This window comes from Megascapheus bottae, chromosome 3 (genome assembly GCF_031878675.1).
Source record: "Megascapheus bottae isolate mThoBot1 chromosome 3, mThoBot2.hap1, whole genome shotgun sequence".
Lineage (NCBI taxonomy): Eukaryota > Metazoa > Chordata > Mammalia > Rodentia > Geomyidae > Megascapheus > Megascapheus bottae.
This window is the reverse complement of record NC_143511.1, coordinates 3620515-3636754: the sequence shown is the minus strand read 5'-3', so window position 1 is coordinate 3636754 and position 16240 is coordinate 3620515. Positions and strand designations below refer to the sequence as shown.

At 40.3% G+C, this 16240-nt stretch overlaps 1 long non-coding RNA gene and 1 pseudogene across 1 annotated transcript; one reads left to right on the top strand and one right to left on the bottom strand.

The window, feature by feature from the left end:
• Window positions 1–1024: 1024 nt before the first annotated feature.
• LOC150064825 (uncharacterized) lies at window positions 1025–14965 on the bottom strand. The gene is made up of 3 exons (XR_016534833.1): window positions 14736–14965; window positions 12435–12617; window positions 1025–1289 (listed from the first exon to the last, which is right to left on the bottom strand). It is a non-coding gene; the product is annotated as an uncharacterized LOC150064825 (long non-coding RNA).
• LOC150064826 (protein LMBR1L pseudogene) lies at window positions 13020–14299 on the top strand (annotated as a pseudogene).
• Window positions 14966–16240: the final 1275 nt, after the last annotated feature.

The following is a 16240-nucleotide window of genomic DNA, read 5'->3' as shown; positions in this document are numbered from 1 at the left end:
TGGAGTAAGCTAGAGAGGAAGGAGAAGAACAGTGAGTACATTCTGGGTCCAGTTGTTTATAAAGTACCATGTCAAGGGATCCATGAATATGCATTGTTACCCTTAAAACATCTGTATGCTCTGAGGCAAGGCCTTCTCTATTTGGTCCCAGATGTTCCCTTCAGGTTCAAAGATACATAACTTCTATTAAAAATAGAATTCATAAATAGCAGGCATAACAAACTTAAAGATTTTATCTCATGTCACTTCTTCCTTCCTTCTTTCTTTCCTTTTTTCCAGTCACAAAATATTTAAAAGTATTTTTAATTCTTTTGGGGAAATAACCTGTTTTCTCAGGTTTGGTATTCTGTTCACTCCTTGCCCGGGTCTTGTAGGAGTCTCTCTCAGTATGTTTTGTTCTCTGCTCTGACACTAGACATTTAGTTCAGGATCACCACAGATTGTGACAGTGTGGTACACCGGGGCAAGAGCTCACTGAATAGTCCAGTTCTCAGATTTGGGTATCCTGCAAACTAGTGGCAGTTGAATTTCAACACGATCTGTTTTTTCCTTATCTACCCTGTTTTCCCCATGAAGGGATTTCTTGGTGTCTCTTCTCGTCCTGTATTTTACTTGCTCCCTTCCTTGGCCTCATTAAATCTCATGGATTACACATGGTCTACTTACACATGACTTACAAATTTGAAGATCTAGACCAGATGTCTTCCAGAGACTTGAGAGTCATTTATCTAACTGTCTACTTGAACATTTTAACCCATGACTATAGTAGCAATAATAGCGCATAGTATAGTAGTAGTGTAATAGTGCATCTTGGCATGTGCAGAACTTTCTTGATCTGCATAGGACAGTCCTCAACTGTGCCTACAGTCCCACCAGTATTTCATCTGAGAAGCTGCCATGGATTTTTATCACTGAACAAAATATCATTACCTCTTTAATTTCACTAAGTCAGGATGAGTTTGTGAGATGTACATTTTTGTGTCACCTTGTCACGTGTGAGATAATGTGTGAGAAACAAGCAATAAGCACAATAAGCACAATTTTTATTTTAACATGTAGTTACCTTCAAAACAACCCGTTGTCTTTTCAGATGAAATGCAATTAACATCTTCCCTTTCATATAACATGCAAAATACTTACTGGTTAACAGAATAAATAAATGCACTGGGTAGAAGAGATGACTGATCATTCTAGTCACTGTGGAGCAGGAAAGGACTAGAAGTGACTGCTGCAGACAACCACTTCCTGTTCTGCCAGTTTTGCCACAATATATCAGAGTCCTGCAAGAGCTTCAAAGACAATGATAAACAAGGAGTGAGATCCAAGAAGCAGGATATTAAGTCTACATGAAAAATATGTACGGGTTACAGACTGACAGATCCACTTATGGACAGTTAACCTCAACACTCTTTTGACAGAAGTCTTGTCACTTATTTACAGCATTGTATAAATCTATATTACTTATTTATTTTATATTTGACCACAGTATTTTCCTAATAAAATCTTTTCACTGACAGTAGGTAAGAAATAAAGTGGGTAGCCAGGCACGGTGACTCACACCTGTAATCCTAGCTACTCAGAAGGCTAAGATCTGAGGATCACAGTTCAAAGCCAGCCCAGGAACTAAAAAGTCTGTGAGACTCTTATTTCCAATTAATTACCAGAAAACTGAAAGTGGTGCAGTGGCTATAGGGGTAGGGCGGTAGCCTTGAGCTGAAGAGCTCAGGGACAGCGCCCAGGCCAAGAATTCAACTCCCTCAACCAAAAAATAATAATAATTAGTGGGTAGTTAATGAAAAATGAGGCAATGAATTTACTTTTCTAAGTAGCATTTGAAGACTGAAGTGTAAACTGCTACAGAATATTGCCATTTACAACTCACCACAGGGATATGGTAATATTAGTAGCACATGAAAACTAGATGTTAGAAATCATCTAAGAAACATCAGTCCTGAAGTCAAGGTTACAATCACAGTGCCAGGTGCGGCCCATACCTATAATCTGCAGGAAAGGGAGACATGAAGCTTGCCAGTTCAAAGCCAGCCTGAGACTCTTGTCTTCAACTAATCAGCAAAAAAAGTTAGAAGTGAAGCTGTGGCTCAAGTGGTGAGTGCTAGCTTGAGCAGAAAAGATCAAGGACAGCACACCCAAGCCCTGAGTTGAAGTCTCAGGACCAGTACCAAAAAGAAAAAAAAAAGGCTATGCCCAAAGCTGACTCTGCACATGCAATACAAAAGGTGTATTTAAATACCATTATGAAATACATGCATTTTCAAAGTTAAATGACCACTCCTAAAACTAATTTATTTCATTTTTTACCATGGTTTCTTATACATGTAAGAACAGTGAAGTAAGAGTTCATGATGTCATTTTAACTCAACTTGATCAAACACTAAATATAAATAATCATTTAAGATAATTTCCTAGTAAGGGTTAGGTTTTTTCCATCTAATTGATCTAATCAGAGTAAAATTATTCTTCATTAAATTCATTAAAGTAAAACATCTATCAATATTGAGACTAGCACTATGAATTAACTTAAAAGTCAATATGGAAGATTTTGTAGTAATAATATAAATTTTAAAAATTTCACACAGCATAGTATTAATAGTAAAAGAAAGAATTTTGTTGTTACCTTATGAAGGAAAATATAATAAGAATTGTATACCTAATAAATATTAAGAACCATAAAAGCTATGACCTCTAATGAAAACAACATTCAGCCTAGAACCATTAGATCATGCCTGTAATCCTAGCTACTTGCAAGATTGAGATGGAGAGGTTTGAGGTTTGAAGCCAGCTGAGGCATAAACGTCTGCAAGATGCCATTTTAAATTAACCAGCCAAATGACAGAGTAGACATGTGGCTTAAATGGTAAGAGTATAAGCTGTGAGCAAAAAAAAAAAAGCAGACTGAGGGCTGGGAGTTTGGCCTAGTGGTAGAGTGTTTGCCTAGCATGCACTAAGTCCTGGGTTCGATTCCTCGATACCACATACATAAAAAAAAGCCAGAAGTGGTGCTAAGGCTCAAGTGTAGAGCTCTAGCCTTGAGAAAACCCAAGGACAGTGGTTAGGCCCTGAGCTCAAGCCCAGGACTGGCAAAAAAAAAAGCAAATTGAGATCATGAGTTCCTAGGGACAACACACATACACATACATACATACCCACACATTCACACACACACACCCTACCACTACCACCACTTCAATGACTAAATGAATACCTATTTTACCTATCCTTACAGGTGGGATAAATGACAAAAATAATATACAATGCTGGTGTCAAAATTTAGATGCAAGACAGAATATACTCTATTAACTCTGTATATATCATCAATTAAATGTTAGAAACATTACTGAACTGTATCCGCCCCCCAAAAAAAAATAATGGAGAAGGGCTGGAGTGTGGCCTAGTGATAGAGTGCTTGCTAAGCATGGACAAAGACCTGGGTTTGATTCCTCAGTACCACACACAAAGAAAAAGCTAGAAGTGGTGGTGCGGCTCAAGTGATACAGCGCTGCCCTTGAGAAAAAGCCCAGTTCAACCCCAGGACTAACAACAACAACAAAATGCTAATAATAATGGAGAAATGGGAAAAAAATAGCCAGAACTGCTATGTTCAATAATAGTTCCTCTGAAATTTCCTAATTACTCTTTGGAACGTCTTCACTTAGTAGAAAGCTCTTTTAATGAAGCTTTTATAATTGAATAATTTCATTTTTTCTCTTTATTAATATTTTAAAATTATCATTCAGCAGTTGGACAAAGGGATTTCAATTCAACATGTCAATTTCTTAGAACAATGCATCTTGATCAATGCCACCCCTTTCATTAGTAATGTTAAATTATGCACTGGAATGGATTTTGTGTAGAAAAATTTACAAATCTGCAGCAATTATATTTAGAAAACACTCAAAGTATTTATAAGCAACTTTATGAGTTTTATATTATCAAAATTGTTAGAAATAAATTTGGCAAAAATGTGGTTGCTATTTCAACATATGTTAATACAGAAAGAATTTAAGGCTGGGCTCAGGTGGCTCACATCTATAATCCTAGCTACTCAGGAGACTGAGATCTCAGGATCATGGTTCAAAGCCAGACTGGACACGAAAGTCTGTGAGACACTTATCTCCAATTAGCCACCAGAAAACCAGAAGTGGCACTGTAGCCCAATGTGGTAGAGTGGTAGTCTTGAACTGAAGAGCTCAGGGACAGTGCGCAAAGCCCAGAGTTCAAGCCCCACGACCAATAAAGAAACAAAAAAGTAAGGAAAGGTCTTTATCTTACCTGTAGAGAACATGAACTACCTTTTAACTTCTCAGAAAACATGCAAGAGAAGTAAAACAATAAAATATTTGAAAAGTTGAGGTAAACAATTGTCATACTACAAATCTGAATGTCTCAAAATCATGCTTCAGAAGTAAATGAGATCTGGGCAGTGTCAGTCCTAGCTACTTGGGAGACTGAGATCTGAGGATCAAGTAGCTAGCCTAGACAGGAAACTATGAGATTACTATATCCAATAAAACATCAAAGAGCTGAAAGTAAAGTTTTGGCTCAAGTGGTAGAGTGTTAGTCTTGAGCAAAGAAAGCTCAAGAAGATTGTACCCAGACCCTCAGTTCAAGCTCCAGGACCAGTGAAAGAAAGGAAGGAAGAAAGAGGGAGGAATGGAGGGAGGGAGGAAGGGAGGGAGGGAGGGAGGAAGGGAGGGAAGAAGGAAGGAAGAAAGGAAGGAAGGAAGGAAGGAAGGAAGGAAGGAAGGAGAAAGAAAGAAAAAGAGAAAGAAAAAGAGAGATGAAGACAAAGAAGAAAACAAAAACAAAAATTGAAGATATTGTTTCCAGTAGCTCTGCCTTTCAAGAAATGTTTGTAGATTAATGTGTTTGTTTTATTCCTTTATGTTCATATAAATAAAAAATAATACAATAAAAAGGAAGACAGGGGAAAGGAAAAACAAAAATACTGAAATTAAAGCCCACATACATATCGTAATGGCCTATATATGTTCATAACAGGATGATTTGGATCAAAAGGGAGGTGGGGGGAAGGGAGAGAGAGAGAAATGAAGATAGGAAGAAAAACAAAGAAAAAAGAGAAAAAGAGAGAGGATGTGAGAAAGACAAAGTTCCTGAAACAGTTCACATGACAATAAAATGTTTAGAAAAGAAGCCTTGGGAAAGGGCTGGGTCTGGTTATTTGGACTTGTTTAAAACTAACTGGTGGAGCTAATATAGGTGGCTAACAACTGAAATATTGGATACTCAGGAGGCTAAATCATGGTTCAAAACCATCTGGACAAGGAAGTTCTAGGGAGTCCTACATCCAATACCACCAAAATAAAGCCAGAAGTGGAGCTGTTGTTTAAGTGGTAAAGCGATAGCCTTAGCATAAAAGCTCAGGGGTGGCCCTGATTTCAAGTCCCAAAACTGACACAAGAAAAAAATCCCCAAAAAACTGACAAGGGGAGTTTAATAAAGTGACAATTTCTCAACATGTGCAGGTGATTACATAGCCAATATCCCCAAGCTTTTATTTTTTAATTACAAAAGATACTCAGGCCAGGCACCAGTGGCTCACACCTGAAATCCTAGCTACTCAGGAGGCTGAGATCTGATGATCTTGGTTCAAAGCTACTTCAGGCACAAAAGTCCACAGGACTCATGTCCATTTAACCACCAGAAAACCGGAAGTGGCGCTGTGGTTCAACGTGGAGGAGCGCTAGCCTTGAGCTGAAGAGCTCAGGAATAGTGCCCAGGCCAGAGTTCAAGATCCACCTCAGGAAAGGATCAGTTACGTCTGCTCATGCATGGGCAGAAGCCGCTCAAGGCTGCATTCTGCCCAAGACTTTGGCTTTTGTTCCTACCTGCACACCTGCACTTTCTTTCAAGGTCTGAGGGATCCATTCCTTCCTACCCTATTACTAACACTTTGAAAAACTGCTATAAACTTGCAGTTGAGGGCCAGGACTATCTCTAGCTTAGGTAGTGAGATGAAACATCATCATCTGTTTCTCCCATGGATTCCCAATTCTGGGTGGACCCATTCCTACCCAGAATTTCTCCCTTGCCCAGGTAATACTCCAGAAACAGGACTCATACTCAGACAAGATACCTCCTTGTGTCTGGTGGACAGACTTGATGAACTTCCCACTTATGACCCAATAATCACTTATGACCCAACCACCAGGAACACTAGCAGTTTAAGCCTCTCTATGTCCAAAAACTCCCCATGCTGCAGCCCCGCACCGAGAACTCACCTCCACCCAGCTTGGCACAGTATCACATGGACGAAGAGCTTCCTGATCTTGATAGTGTTTCAGGTTCTTTCCAGGGAGACACCACATCCTATATTATAAATTCTAAAACTCCCTCATTTATCTGCTCTGGAGAGACAAATCCAAAAGGGATGTGATTTCTTGATGTCAGAGGATAAGGAGCATCACCTTCAAAAGAGAGGGCCTTCCCCAAAGGACCATTCCATCCCTGTCCTTGATGTATCCTCTGACAGAAATCTCCCAAAACATTGCGAAAAACCAGAGCCAGAGACTCCCATGGATTCCCAGCAACAAAGAATTAAATAAGGCTGATTGAAACAGAAAGGCACCATGAGCAGCTCCCTGAGAGGAGCTCAGCGACATCTCCTCTAGAAGAGGATGTGAAGGAACAAGGCCACAGTTCACAGACCAGACAAAATGACCATTCCTTGAGTTATGCAAAAGTGGTTCCAGATGATCCCCAGTACCTGACTCTCACAGACCAGGAGAAACTGTTAGACAGGCCCTCAGCATATAATCCAAGCGCCTTAGAGGCAGGTCAACAATAGAAAGAGGCCCTGGAAGCACATTTGAGCAAGAAATTCGATGAAATCAGTAAAGGTCAAGTCCCAGAAACTGTGCATAGCTCAAAGCTTTCTGTCAGAATAAATTCTTCTGAGAATTTCCCCAGTCAGGTGGAAGAAAAGATTTGGTACCATTGGGGAGAAAGGGTAGCTGCTTGAGTTTTTTTCCCTTATGACAACAGGCAAAAGATTTTGGAGGATCACATTAAAATTTTTCATTGGAGAATGGTGAATGGCTTTCCATAAAAGGTCCATGAATCCATAGAAATCTTCACTGTAAGAGTTTCAAACACATTCTTATTTACAAATCCCATCCTCAGACAACTTCACAGTTGAAGATAGCAGACTGACAGCTTTGTCCCACACAAATAACATTGTTGATAGAACTGCTCAGAAAGAGATTGCAGACAAGTCAATGCTGTCAACAAGACAAGCTGAAACTGAACCTGAGACCCATAAGGATTCCAGCAATAATACCAACAAGTTTCAGAGAAAAATGAAGAATTTAGAGCCTTTTCCTATGACTGACAAGTCCAAGGAGCTAGTCAAAGTAGAAAATCATAATTTCCTTGATGAACAAGGAGTCAGGAAGTTCTCCATTGACAAATACGAAAAAATCGCCAATGAGAGTGTCAGTTACTGATTCTATATCAATAGCAGAGCTTAAGTAAAGAATAACTTGGTTATTCACCAAAAAGCCCCTTATAACCCTATCCATAACCTACTTCTCCCTTTTTAAGTGTAAACAACCAGATCTTCCTTAAGGCTGACTAGGGCTCTGCATTTTTACTCATGTGATAAAAGCAGAAGTGTACATGTCAAAGTCCTTTGAGCACTACAGATTTGCAGCGTTGTCATCAGGTATAAAGTTTCTCTCAGGAAGGCAAATTTAAATGCCTTTCTCCATGTATATACAGAGAGAGGAAGAGGGAGAGAGAAAAAGAGAGAGAGGCTACCATCACCACTGCCAACAATACACACTAAAATTAGGATATGTCAGTAGATTTTCATCCTACCAGCTTTTCAAGCTCCTTTTCCACTATGAGTACATATGCAATTATAATCCATTTTTCTAAAATAAAATCAGAATTCAGACATCAATTGTATTTAAAATAAAGAAATAGTTTATAATGATATATACTTGCTCAGATAAATTTTCAAAGTTCCAAATTACAAAGTAAGACTTTTTTCCAAGAAAGCAGGGTTGCTATTAGTCCCCTCTCATGACTCCACATTGTGACTGATTTAACTTCCACAAGAATAGTAAACAGGTACCCAGGCCCAGAGTTCAAGCCCCACAACCGACCTCCCCCGCACCCCCACAAGAAAAGTATACAGGAAAGCACTAGGAAGCTAAAGATTCCTCTAACCCTGAAGCTGGCTTAACTCTCTCCTGGTTTGGTCTCTCCTGAGAAAACCAGGTACTGACATCGCTAGAAGGAAAAACTACCTTGATAAAAGCCTGTGATTCTGTTTGATACATAGTCACAAGTAGATTCTGTAAGTCCAAAGAGAAGCACTCCCTGAGTCCTCTCTAAACAACTAACCTGAAAGACAAGTCCAGGGACTTCCTGTGGGCTGGGCTGCATCAGTGATACAGAACACAGGGAGCCAGGGTCGAAGATAACCTGCCATTATGTGGCCAGATGGTAAGACATTGTAACACTTATAAGGACGGTGAGGTTGCCGCTAGCGCATTGGGGTGTGTGTGTGTGTGTGTGTGTGTGTGTGTGTGTGTGCAACAAGACTCTTCTCTCAGTGCTAGTACACACAAATTTTGAGTTCAGACAAACCACAGTTATCTCTCCTGCAAAGTCTCCCCCACCCGCACCCCAGCCTGGTCACTTGACACAGAATTTATTTAGTTACCACAAAGCAAACATTGCTATAGGCAGAGCCTTAGAGCAGGATAGCTCTATTGACTGATACCCACTCACCTTTGGCTCCAGTGCCTGAGCAGTGAAGGCCACTGAAACAGTGGCCTTCAGTATCAGATCTCTACTCAACTGAACAGATAAAGCAGCTCGCTGTCTCTTTCTATAGGATACGGCATTAAAAAAAAGAACCCTTCTATTAATTACAATAAAAAATACATGAAAAAAAAGAAAAGTTCTTTGTTAATATAAAAGTTTTAGAGCAGTAAGAACTGGATTCAAATCCTAGCTTTGCCACATACTACATAGCTGTATGATCTAGGAAAGTTAATTCCATTAGAAAACAAGGTCAAAGTAGTACTTCTTTTGAAGTTTCCTGTTAATACTTTAGAAGGGCTTCAAATAGTTTACTTCAAAATGTTTAGTTTAGGGGCCAGGAGTTTGGCCTAATGGTAGAGTGCTTGCCTAGCATGCACCAAGACCTGGGTTTGATTTCTCGGTACCACATACATAGAAAAAAAGCCAGAAGTGGTGCGGAGGCTCAAGTGGTAGAGCTCTAGCCTTGAGAAAATCCAAAGAGGGTGCGCAGGCCCTGAGCTCAAGCCCAGGACTGACAAAAAGAAGTTTAGTTTACTTCAAAAGTTCATTGTCTAGCAGTTTACGTGTTAATATACTGAAACTTTAAACATTGCCTGAAATAATATCAATTATTTGTCTTTTACTAAACAAGGCAATTAAAGTAAATAAGCATCATAACCTCAAACATCAACTATGACAAGTACTTAAAGACTTCTTTTTTTTAAATATTTTTATTGTAATTAATAAAAGGGTTACATGATATTTGCCAGATAGAAGGTGCATTAATTCACATACATTGATACCCTTTCACATGTCTAAAACTACTTTCTTGGGTCCATGAATTGACTTAAAAAAAACAAAACAAGAGAAAAAACTAGGCATCCTAACCTTCATTTTGCATCTCTTTTGCTTTATGTCATTCTTTCCAGCAGTCACGTTGCAACCATCTTGGAATCCAGGAGGGATCAGGACACCACCCAGGCATCCATGACTTTTACTTAATAAGGCCACACATGGCCAATTCTGAGACCGTCAGAACACATCTGACCACTGGATCATGCCTGTAACTGGAACTGTTTATCATACCTCTTTCCCCTACATTTAGTCCTTTTTACCCATAGTTCATGTTTATACTGATATGAAATAAAGTGCTCTTTCTGTAGCTGTCCATGCTATATAATAAATCGCTTTTCTCTGTTCTTCATCATTATCATCTCTTTGTTTGACATACAGATGTAGGCTCCAATCTCTTAGAGCTTGGGTCTGGCCTTTAAAACGTCAATTTCACAATGATAAAGCTAGTATTGTGAAAATAATAATAAACTTGGCCTCAGAGAGGCTCTACTCTCTGAGCTTCTCTCAACATACCCTAGCTCTAAGAAGCCATTGTCTTAGGTAGATCACCTGAGGCCTTAGGATCTTATTTCTCCAACTTGGTCTAGAAACTTCTAGAAAGCTTCTTGAAAGCTAATGAGATATTAAAAATACCAAGTTTATAAGCCTTCAAATGGTGGATATAGCTCTCTGAATCTTTCCTTTTTAACAGCCTTATTGGAATGTACTGAATAAAGCACATAACTCATCTCTTTAAAGTGAACAATTTGGAGGAGGTTAACAGTTATGAACCAACATAACCAGTTTTAAAATGTGTGTGTGTGTTTGTGTTTAGGGGGTACACCACCACTGGGGCTTGAACTCTAGATCTGGAGGCTGTCTCTTAGCTTTTTGCTCAAGACTAGTTCTCTACCACTTGGCACATACTTCTACTTCTCGCTTTTAGCTTGTTAATTGGAGGTGAGAGTTTCATAGACTTTACTGCCAAGCTGGCTTGGAATCACAATCTTCAAATCTCAACCTCCTGAGTAGTTAGGATCATAGGCATGAATTACTGGCAAACGTTTTTCCCGTTCCCAAAAGTACACTCCTTGTCCTTTAGCAGTATTCATATCCTTCACATTCCCCTCAAAGCCAGAAAACTGCTTTCTTTATGACTTTTCCCATTCTAGACATTGCAGGTAAGTGGAATGGACTTTTCTGAACTTAGTATATTTTCAAGGCTCATTCATGCAACTGCATTAATTTTTATGAAATAAAGAATAACATTGAGAATTGATTATCCATGTGATGAGTAGGTGGACATATGTCTTCTTTTATTTCTTGTGCTGTTATGAGAAGTGCTCATAAGGAAAAACAAGGAGCTACCATTTATTGAGTCACTATGTTAGCACAAGGATGGGTGTTTTGCTTAACATCTACTCAGCTTAAAGGTATGTGAGAATGTTGCTTTGACTAGCTAGCCCTGAATTGGTCCACCTTTGGAAATTACAATGTACTCAATTGAGAGAAGAATAAAACAAAAACAGATATGTAATTCACAAAATGGAATATAAACTAGGTAAATATGATAAACATTCACCTGCAGGGACAACAATTAGGTTGATAAAACTAAAGCACCCAGATCTCCAAAAGAGTGATATGTAGCTCTGCTAGTTAGAATTCATCAGCCTTGGTTTCTAAAGCATTTGCATAAACTTCTAAACCTCTAAACCATCACCTATGAATGACCAGAGCTGTGCTTGGAAAATGGTTTGACAAATGTACAGATTCTCCAAGGAGAACCTTACAGGTGTACAGAATGCTGATCACTGTCACAACAAAAGTTCTGCTATTGAAAGCTGCAGGATAAAATAGCAGAATTTACTACTGCCTTCAAAGTATATATCTTTTTCTTTCTGGACCTGCAAAGTCTTTAGTGTTATGTATAACTGAGAAGGAACCAGAAGTGGTTAGCACAGCTGGACCAGCTGTGGATGTTTCAAATGCTGTTGGTTTAAGTGGTTCAGCCATTTCATTTCAAGTTAACTATCCACCAATTCCATGGAACATATACTCCATTCAGATAGTAAAAGAACTCAGGTTACCAAGCCCTTAGTTCAGACCCAGTTTTTCAGAGTGAAAGCAGCCTCTGCCATCAGCTTCTCAGTCCTTCTCTTTAAGAAAGAAAAAATAATAGTCCAGAAGAAAAGAGTTTCAACCCTGGTGAGCAGTCTGCTAACATCCAGGAGAATATAGCTCCTTCAGTATCAGGGGCATGAATTTTGCACTAGGTAGTCTGAGAAAACAAAGGTCAGCGAATTATTCACACAAGCATCCTAAGTGTCCACCTGTAGAACTCAACTACACATGATTTCCTTTCTATTATCTCCCAGCCTGTGAACAAGCACTCGTCATGTGGGGCTGTCAATGAGTTAAGCATCCCTGTGCATTTGAGACTCCCCCTTTTCCCTTTGCCCCTTTTCTCCTGCTCCAGTTGTCACAGTTAAACGTACCTTAACGTGAGCTCAGCTGTCCTGCTGAAACCATTACTCCTTTCTCTGTGCATAATATAACAGTACTGTCACCTGTGCTAGTGAGCTTGCAATGTAAGTAGCTGCCTAGCTAGTTTTTACTGAAGGGTGGTAACTGTTGTTTCTTTATCTTGTGTCCTCTTAATACTAAACCAATTGAGTGTACTTAACAACTGATTAATGTACATGGGTGTCTGAAAAACTGCCTGATAGACTTCTTCATCACATATTAAACACTTTATAAAACACAAAATAAAAACAACATCAAGAAATTTGACATAATTATAGAATTACCTTAAAGAAGCCGTGGTAGAAGTGTCTCCAACACATTACTTGCTCCTATGAGAACCTTTGTTCCCCTCTGTCTGCATAAATGGCTTATTTTTCTTTTGTATGCAACACTGTGGTGCATCATATTCATCTCTTTCTCAGGCCAAGAAAATCCAAAGACAATTGTGTAGCAATTCTGTATTAACTCTAGGATAAAAACAAAGGGCAAGGGCTGACCCCCTCCCATACAGTCACGCTGTCACCTCTGCCTGTCCTCACAGCCACACCCACCCACTCAATGCTGGTGCACATAACATGTCAAGAGAAAAAAGTTTTCTTGTGAAATTGAACAGAACAGGCCTGGATGCTGTTCCAAATGCAAGACATAACCCTCATCAGTTAAAGGTACTTCAGAGAAACAAACAGAAGGTCACCTGTTCTCATCCTTCCCTCCCTGTACTTCCTTCCTCCCTCCCTTCCCCAATAAAAAGAAAACACTAGAAATGGCAGGGTGTGCTGCCTGAATCCAAGCCACAGATTACCCCAGGTTTCTGTCACTAGCTGTGTGGGGGGAGGGTGGTCCTCGAGTGCATTATCTAAATTCTTCTATTTGCAACACTCTACATCCTTTGCCACATCCATCTTCCTGACTCGCTTCAAAAAGCCTGCTGAGTTCCCCACAGTGGATGATGAAGATGCCACAGTCAACAAGATTGCACTGGAGCATACACCTTCACCCTGGCAGTTTCCCTGGGTGCTGCCCTGCTCTTGCCCTTCTCCGTCATTGGCAATGAGGTGCTGTTCTCACTCCCACGGAATTACTACATTCAGTGGCTCAATGGCTCCCTTATTCGTGGCCTCTGGAACCTTGTTTTTCTCTTCCCCAATCATCTTCCTCATGCTTTGTTGGCTCCAGAAAGGACGTCCTGGGGTGGTCTACGAGATGGTGGTGATGTTGATGCTTCTCACTCTGCTGGTGGTAGGCATGGTATGGGTGGCATCAGCCATTATGGACAACCACGAGGCCAGCAGGGAGTCACTCTATGACTTCTGAGAGTACTACCTCCCACATCTCTACTCCTGCATCTCCTTCCTTGGGGTTCTGCTACTCCTGGTATATACTCCACTAGGTCTCGCCCGCATGTTCTCTGTCACTGAGAAGCTGTTGGTCAAGCCTGGGCTGTTAGAAGACCTGGAAGAACAGCTGAACTGCTCAGCCTTTGAAGAGGCAGCTTTGACCCATAGGATCTGTAATCCCACCTCTTGCTGGCTTCCTTTAGACATGGAGCTACTGCACAGACAGGTCCTGGCTCTTCAGATGTAGAGGGTCCTGCTGGAGAAGCAGAAGAAGGCTTCAGCCTGGCAGCAGAATCTGGGCTACCCCCTGGCCATGCTGTGCTTACTGGTACAGACAGCCTGGTTATTGTGGCCATCCACATCTTGGAGCTGCTCACTGATGAGGCTGCCATGCCATGGGGCATACAGAATGCTTCCCCGAGCCAGGTATCCTCCAAGCTGGGCTCCTTTGGTGCCATCATCCAGGTTGTCCTCATCTTTTACTTGATGGTGTCTTTGGTCGTTGGCTTCGACAGCTCTCCTCTCTTCTGGAGTCTTCAGCCCAGATGATATGACATCACCATGACACCAATAATTGGCAACTGTGCCTGTCTCCTGGTCCTACGCTCAGCACTTCTCTCGTACCCTGGGCTGACTCGCCTTGACTGGCTAGGCAACTTTTACATCATGTTCCTCTACAATGCTGCCTTTGCTGGCCTCACCACACTCTGCCTGGTGAAGACGTTCGCAGCAGCTTTGAGGGCTGAGCTGATGGGGCCTTTGGGCTGGACAAACTGCCATTGCCTGTCTCTGACTTCCCCCGGGGCATCTAGAAAGACCCATCAGAGACCTGCAGCTGGGGGAGGGAGGGAGAGACTGGACACTGCCATCTGCTGCCTGGTTCTAGGAGGGAGCGCAAGGTGGCTGGACCGCAGGACCCAGCATCTGAAAGGTTAGGTAGCAGAGGTGAACTCACCCATTTGCACTGTTGCATAATTTGAGCCAGAGTTTGGGCCCAGGCCTGGGTATTTTCAGACTTAGCTGTGGCCTCAGATGAGGCAGAGCTAGGTAAGTGGATCTGGCTTCTGATCTCAATACCGTTTACACATCCATCTGCCTCACTGCTGTTTCGGGCCAAGCCCATGACCATGTTTGCATGATTTGATGCAGGGGTGGGAGGGGGAGGGGGATGGACCAGGGGCTAGTTTAGGAGACTGGTTATGGTCTCCTTTGCCCCTGGCCAAGCAGATCCTAAAGCACTGTGCTAACCTGGAGGGACTTCGGACCACTGGAGATTGAGGGCATAGGGAAGAGGCTGCACCCTTCAGCAATGAAGTTGATACCAGGGTTTGCTTTTTGTTTAAAAAAAAGGAAAAAGAAAACACTAGATTTAAAAAGGAAAGCAAAAACAAAGGCCAGACAGATATATATACTCGTTTCTTTCTTGCCTTTAACTTGCTACCTGACCCTGTGATGAGATGACATTATCTTATAAAATAAGACAGCAAATTTCATTATTTTCCATAAACACATCTAGGGTTTTTTAAGAAAAATATTGTGGAGAGAAGTAAAACAATTCTTAAAAGTACTTACAAAACTATCTCCTTATCTATTTTGTTCAGGAAGGAAGAGGGGAAGCAAGTGGGGGAGAAGGAGAAAAAAAAGGAGAAAATTCCATGGTAATGGTGTTCAAAATGATTTCTCTCTCTACCCATTTTTTGAAATATGGAAGTACAAGCCTTTCTTTCAGGAAGCACCCATGTGGCTCATACTGCCAAGTATCTTGCAAGCTGAACTCTAAGATGACTAAGCTTGGCTTCCCTGTAAACAAACAGCAATTTCAAGTGTTTGGCCTCATATCCTCAGAGTGCAGGCACAGGAGTCTCATCAGTTAATAAAGTGATGTGTCTGCTATCTCAAATACTCTGTATATCTAACATCCATGGTTGAATACCCCCAGCCAAAATATCTTGTTTTTGCAAGTGAGTTATTAGTTTCAAAGTTTGCTACAAGGATGTTACAGAAGCCAGAATATCTGCCAATGAGATGATACATTCAGAACCATCTAACAAAATTGGCATTACCTTAAATATAGCTTCTTTATAGCCATCAAATTCCCTTCAAAACTGGTAATTTCCTATACACCGTCACTGTTATTCAATAATCAAGCATTATATTCTAAGCCAAATCAATCTATGAGGCAATTCCTAATTTGAGGACAATTTTCAATGAGAGCTAGGGATGAAGCTTAGTGACAGAACATCTGTCTACTATACACAGACCATGCATTCTATCCTCAGCATTGCCCTTTTTCAAAAAGACTGATTTTATTGAAGCATCTTCATTAAGGTTATTTACTTCAGCAATAATTTTCTTTCTGATGTAATTTTAATAATTTCTGTAATAATTTCTGATGTAATTTAAATACATCACCAGCATTAGTAAAAGTACTTAAGCAATCTACGTCTGGACTTTAATTAATCAAGTTACAATTAACAGAAAAGATGGATTAATGGAATAGAATATAAAAATCTAGAAAAACATGAATATTTGAGTGATGTACACCTTGGAAAAAGATTCTTTAACCTAGCAAATAGAAACCAGATTAAACATTTACATGTAGAAAACAAAATGCTAACAGAATAGAATAGAATATAGAAGCATAAAATATTTTAAAGAAAAGTGAGGAACCCAAATTTCAAACAGTGCAATAGAAAAATCAAAAGCAAATAACAGTGATATAATGTGAAATACTTAAACATGTTACAATGTCT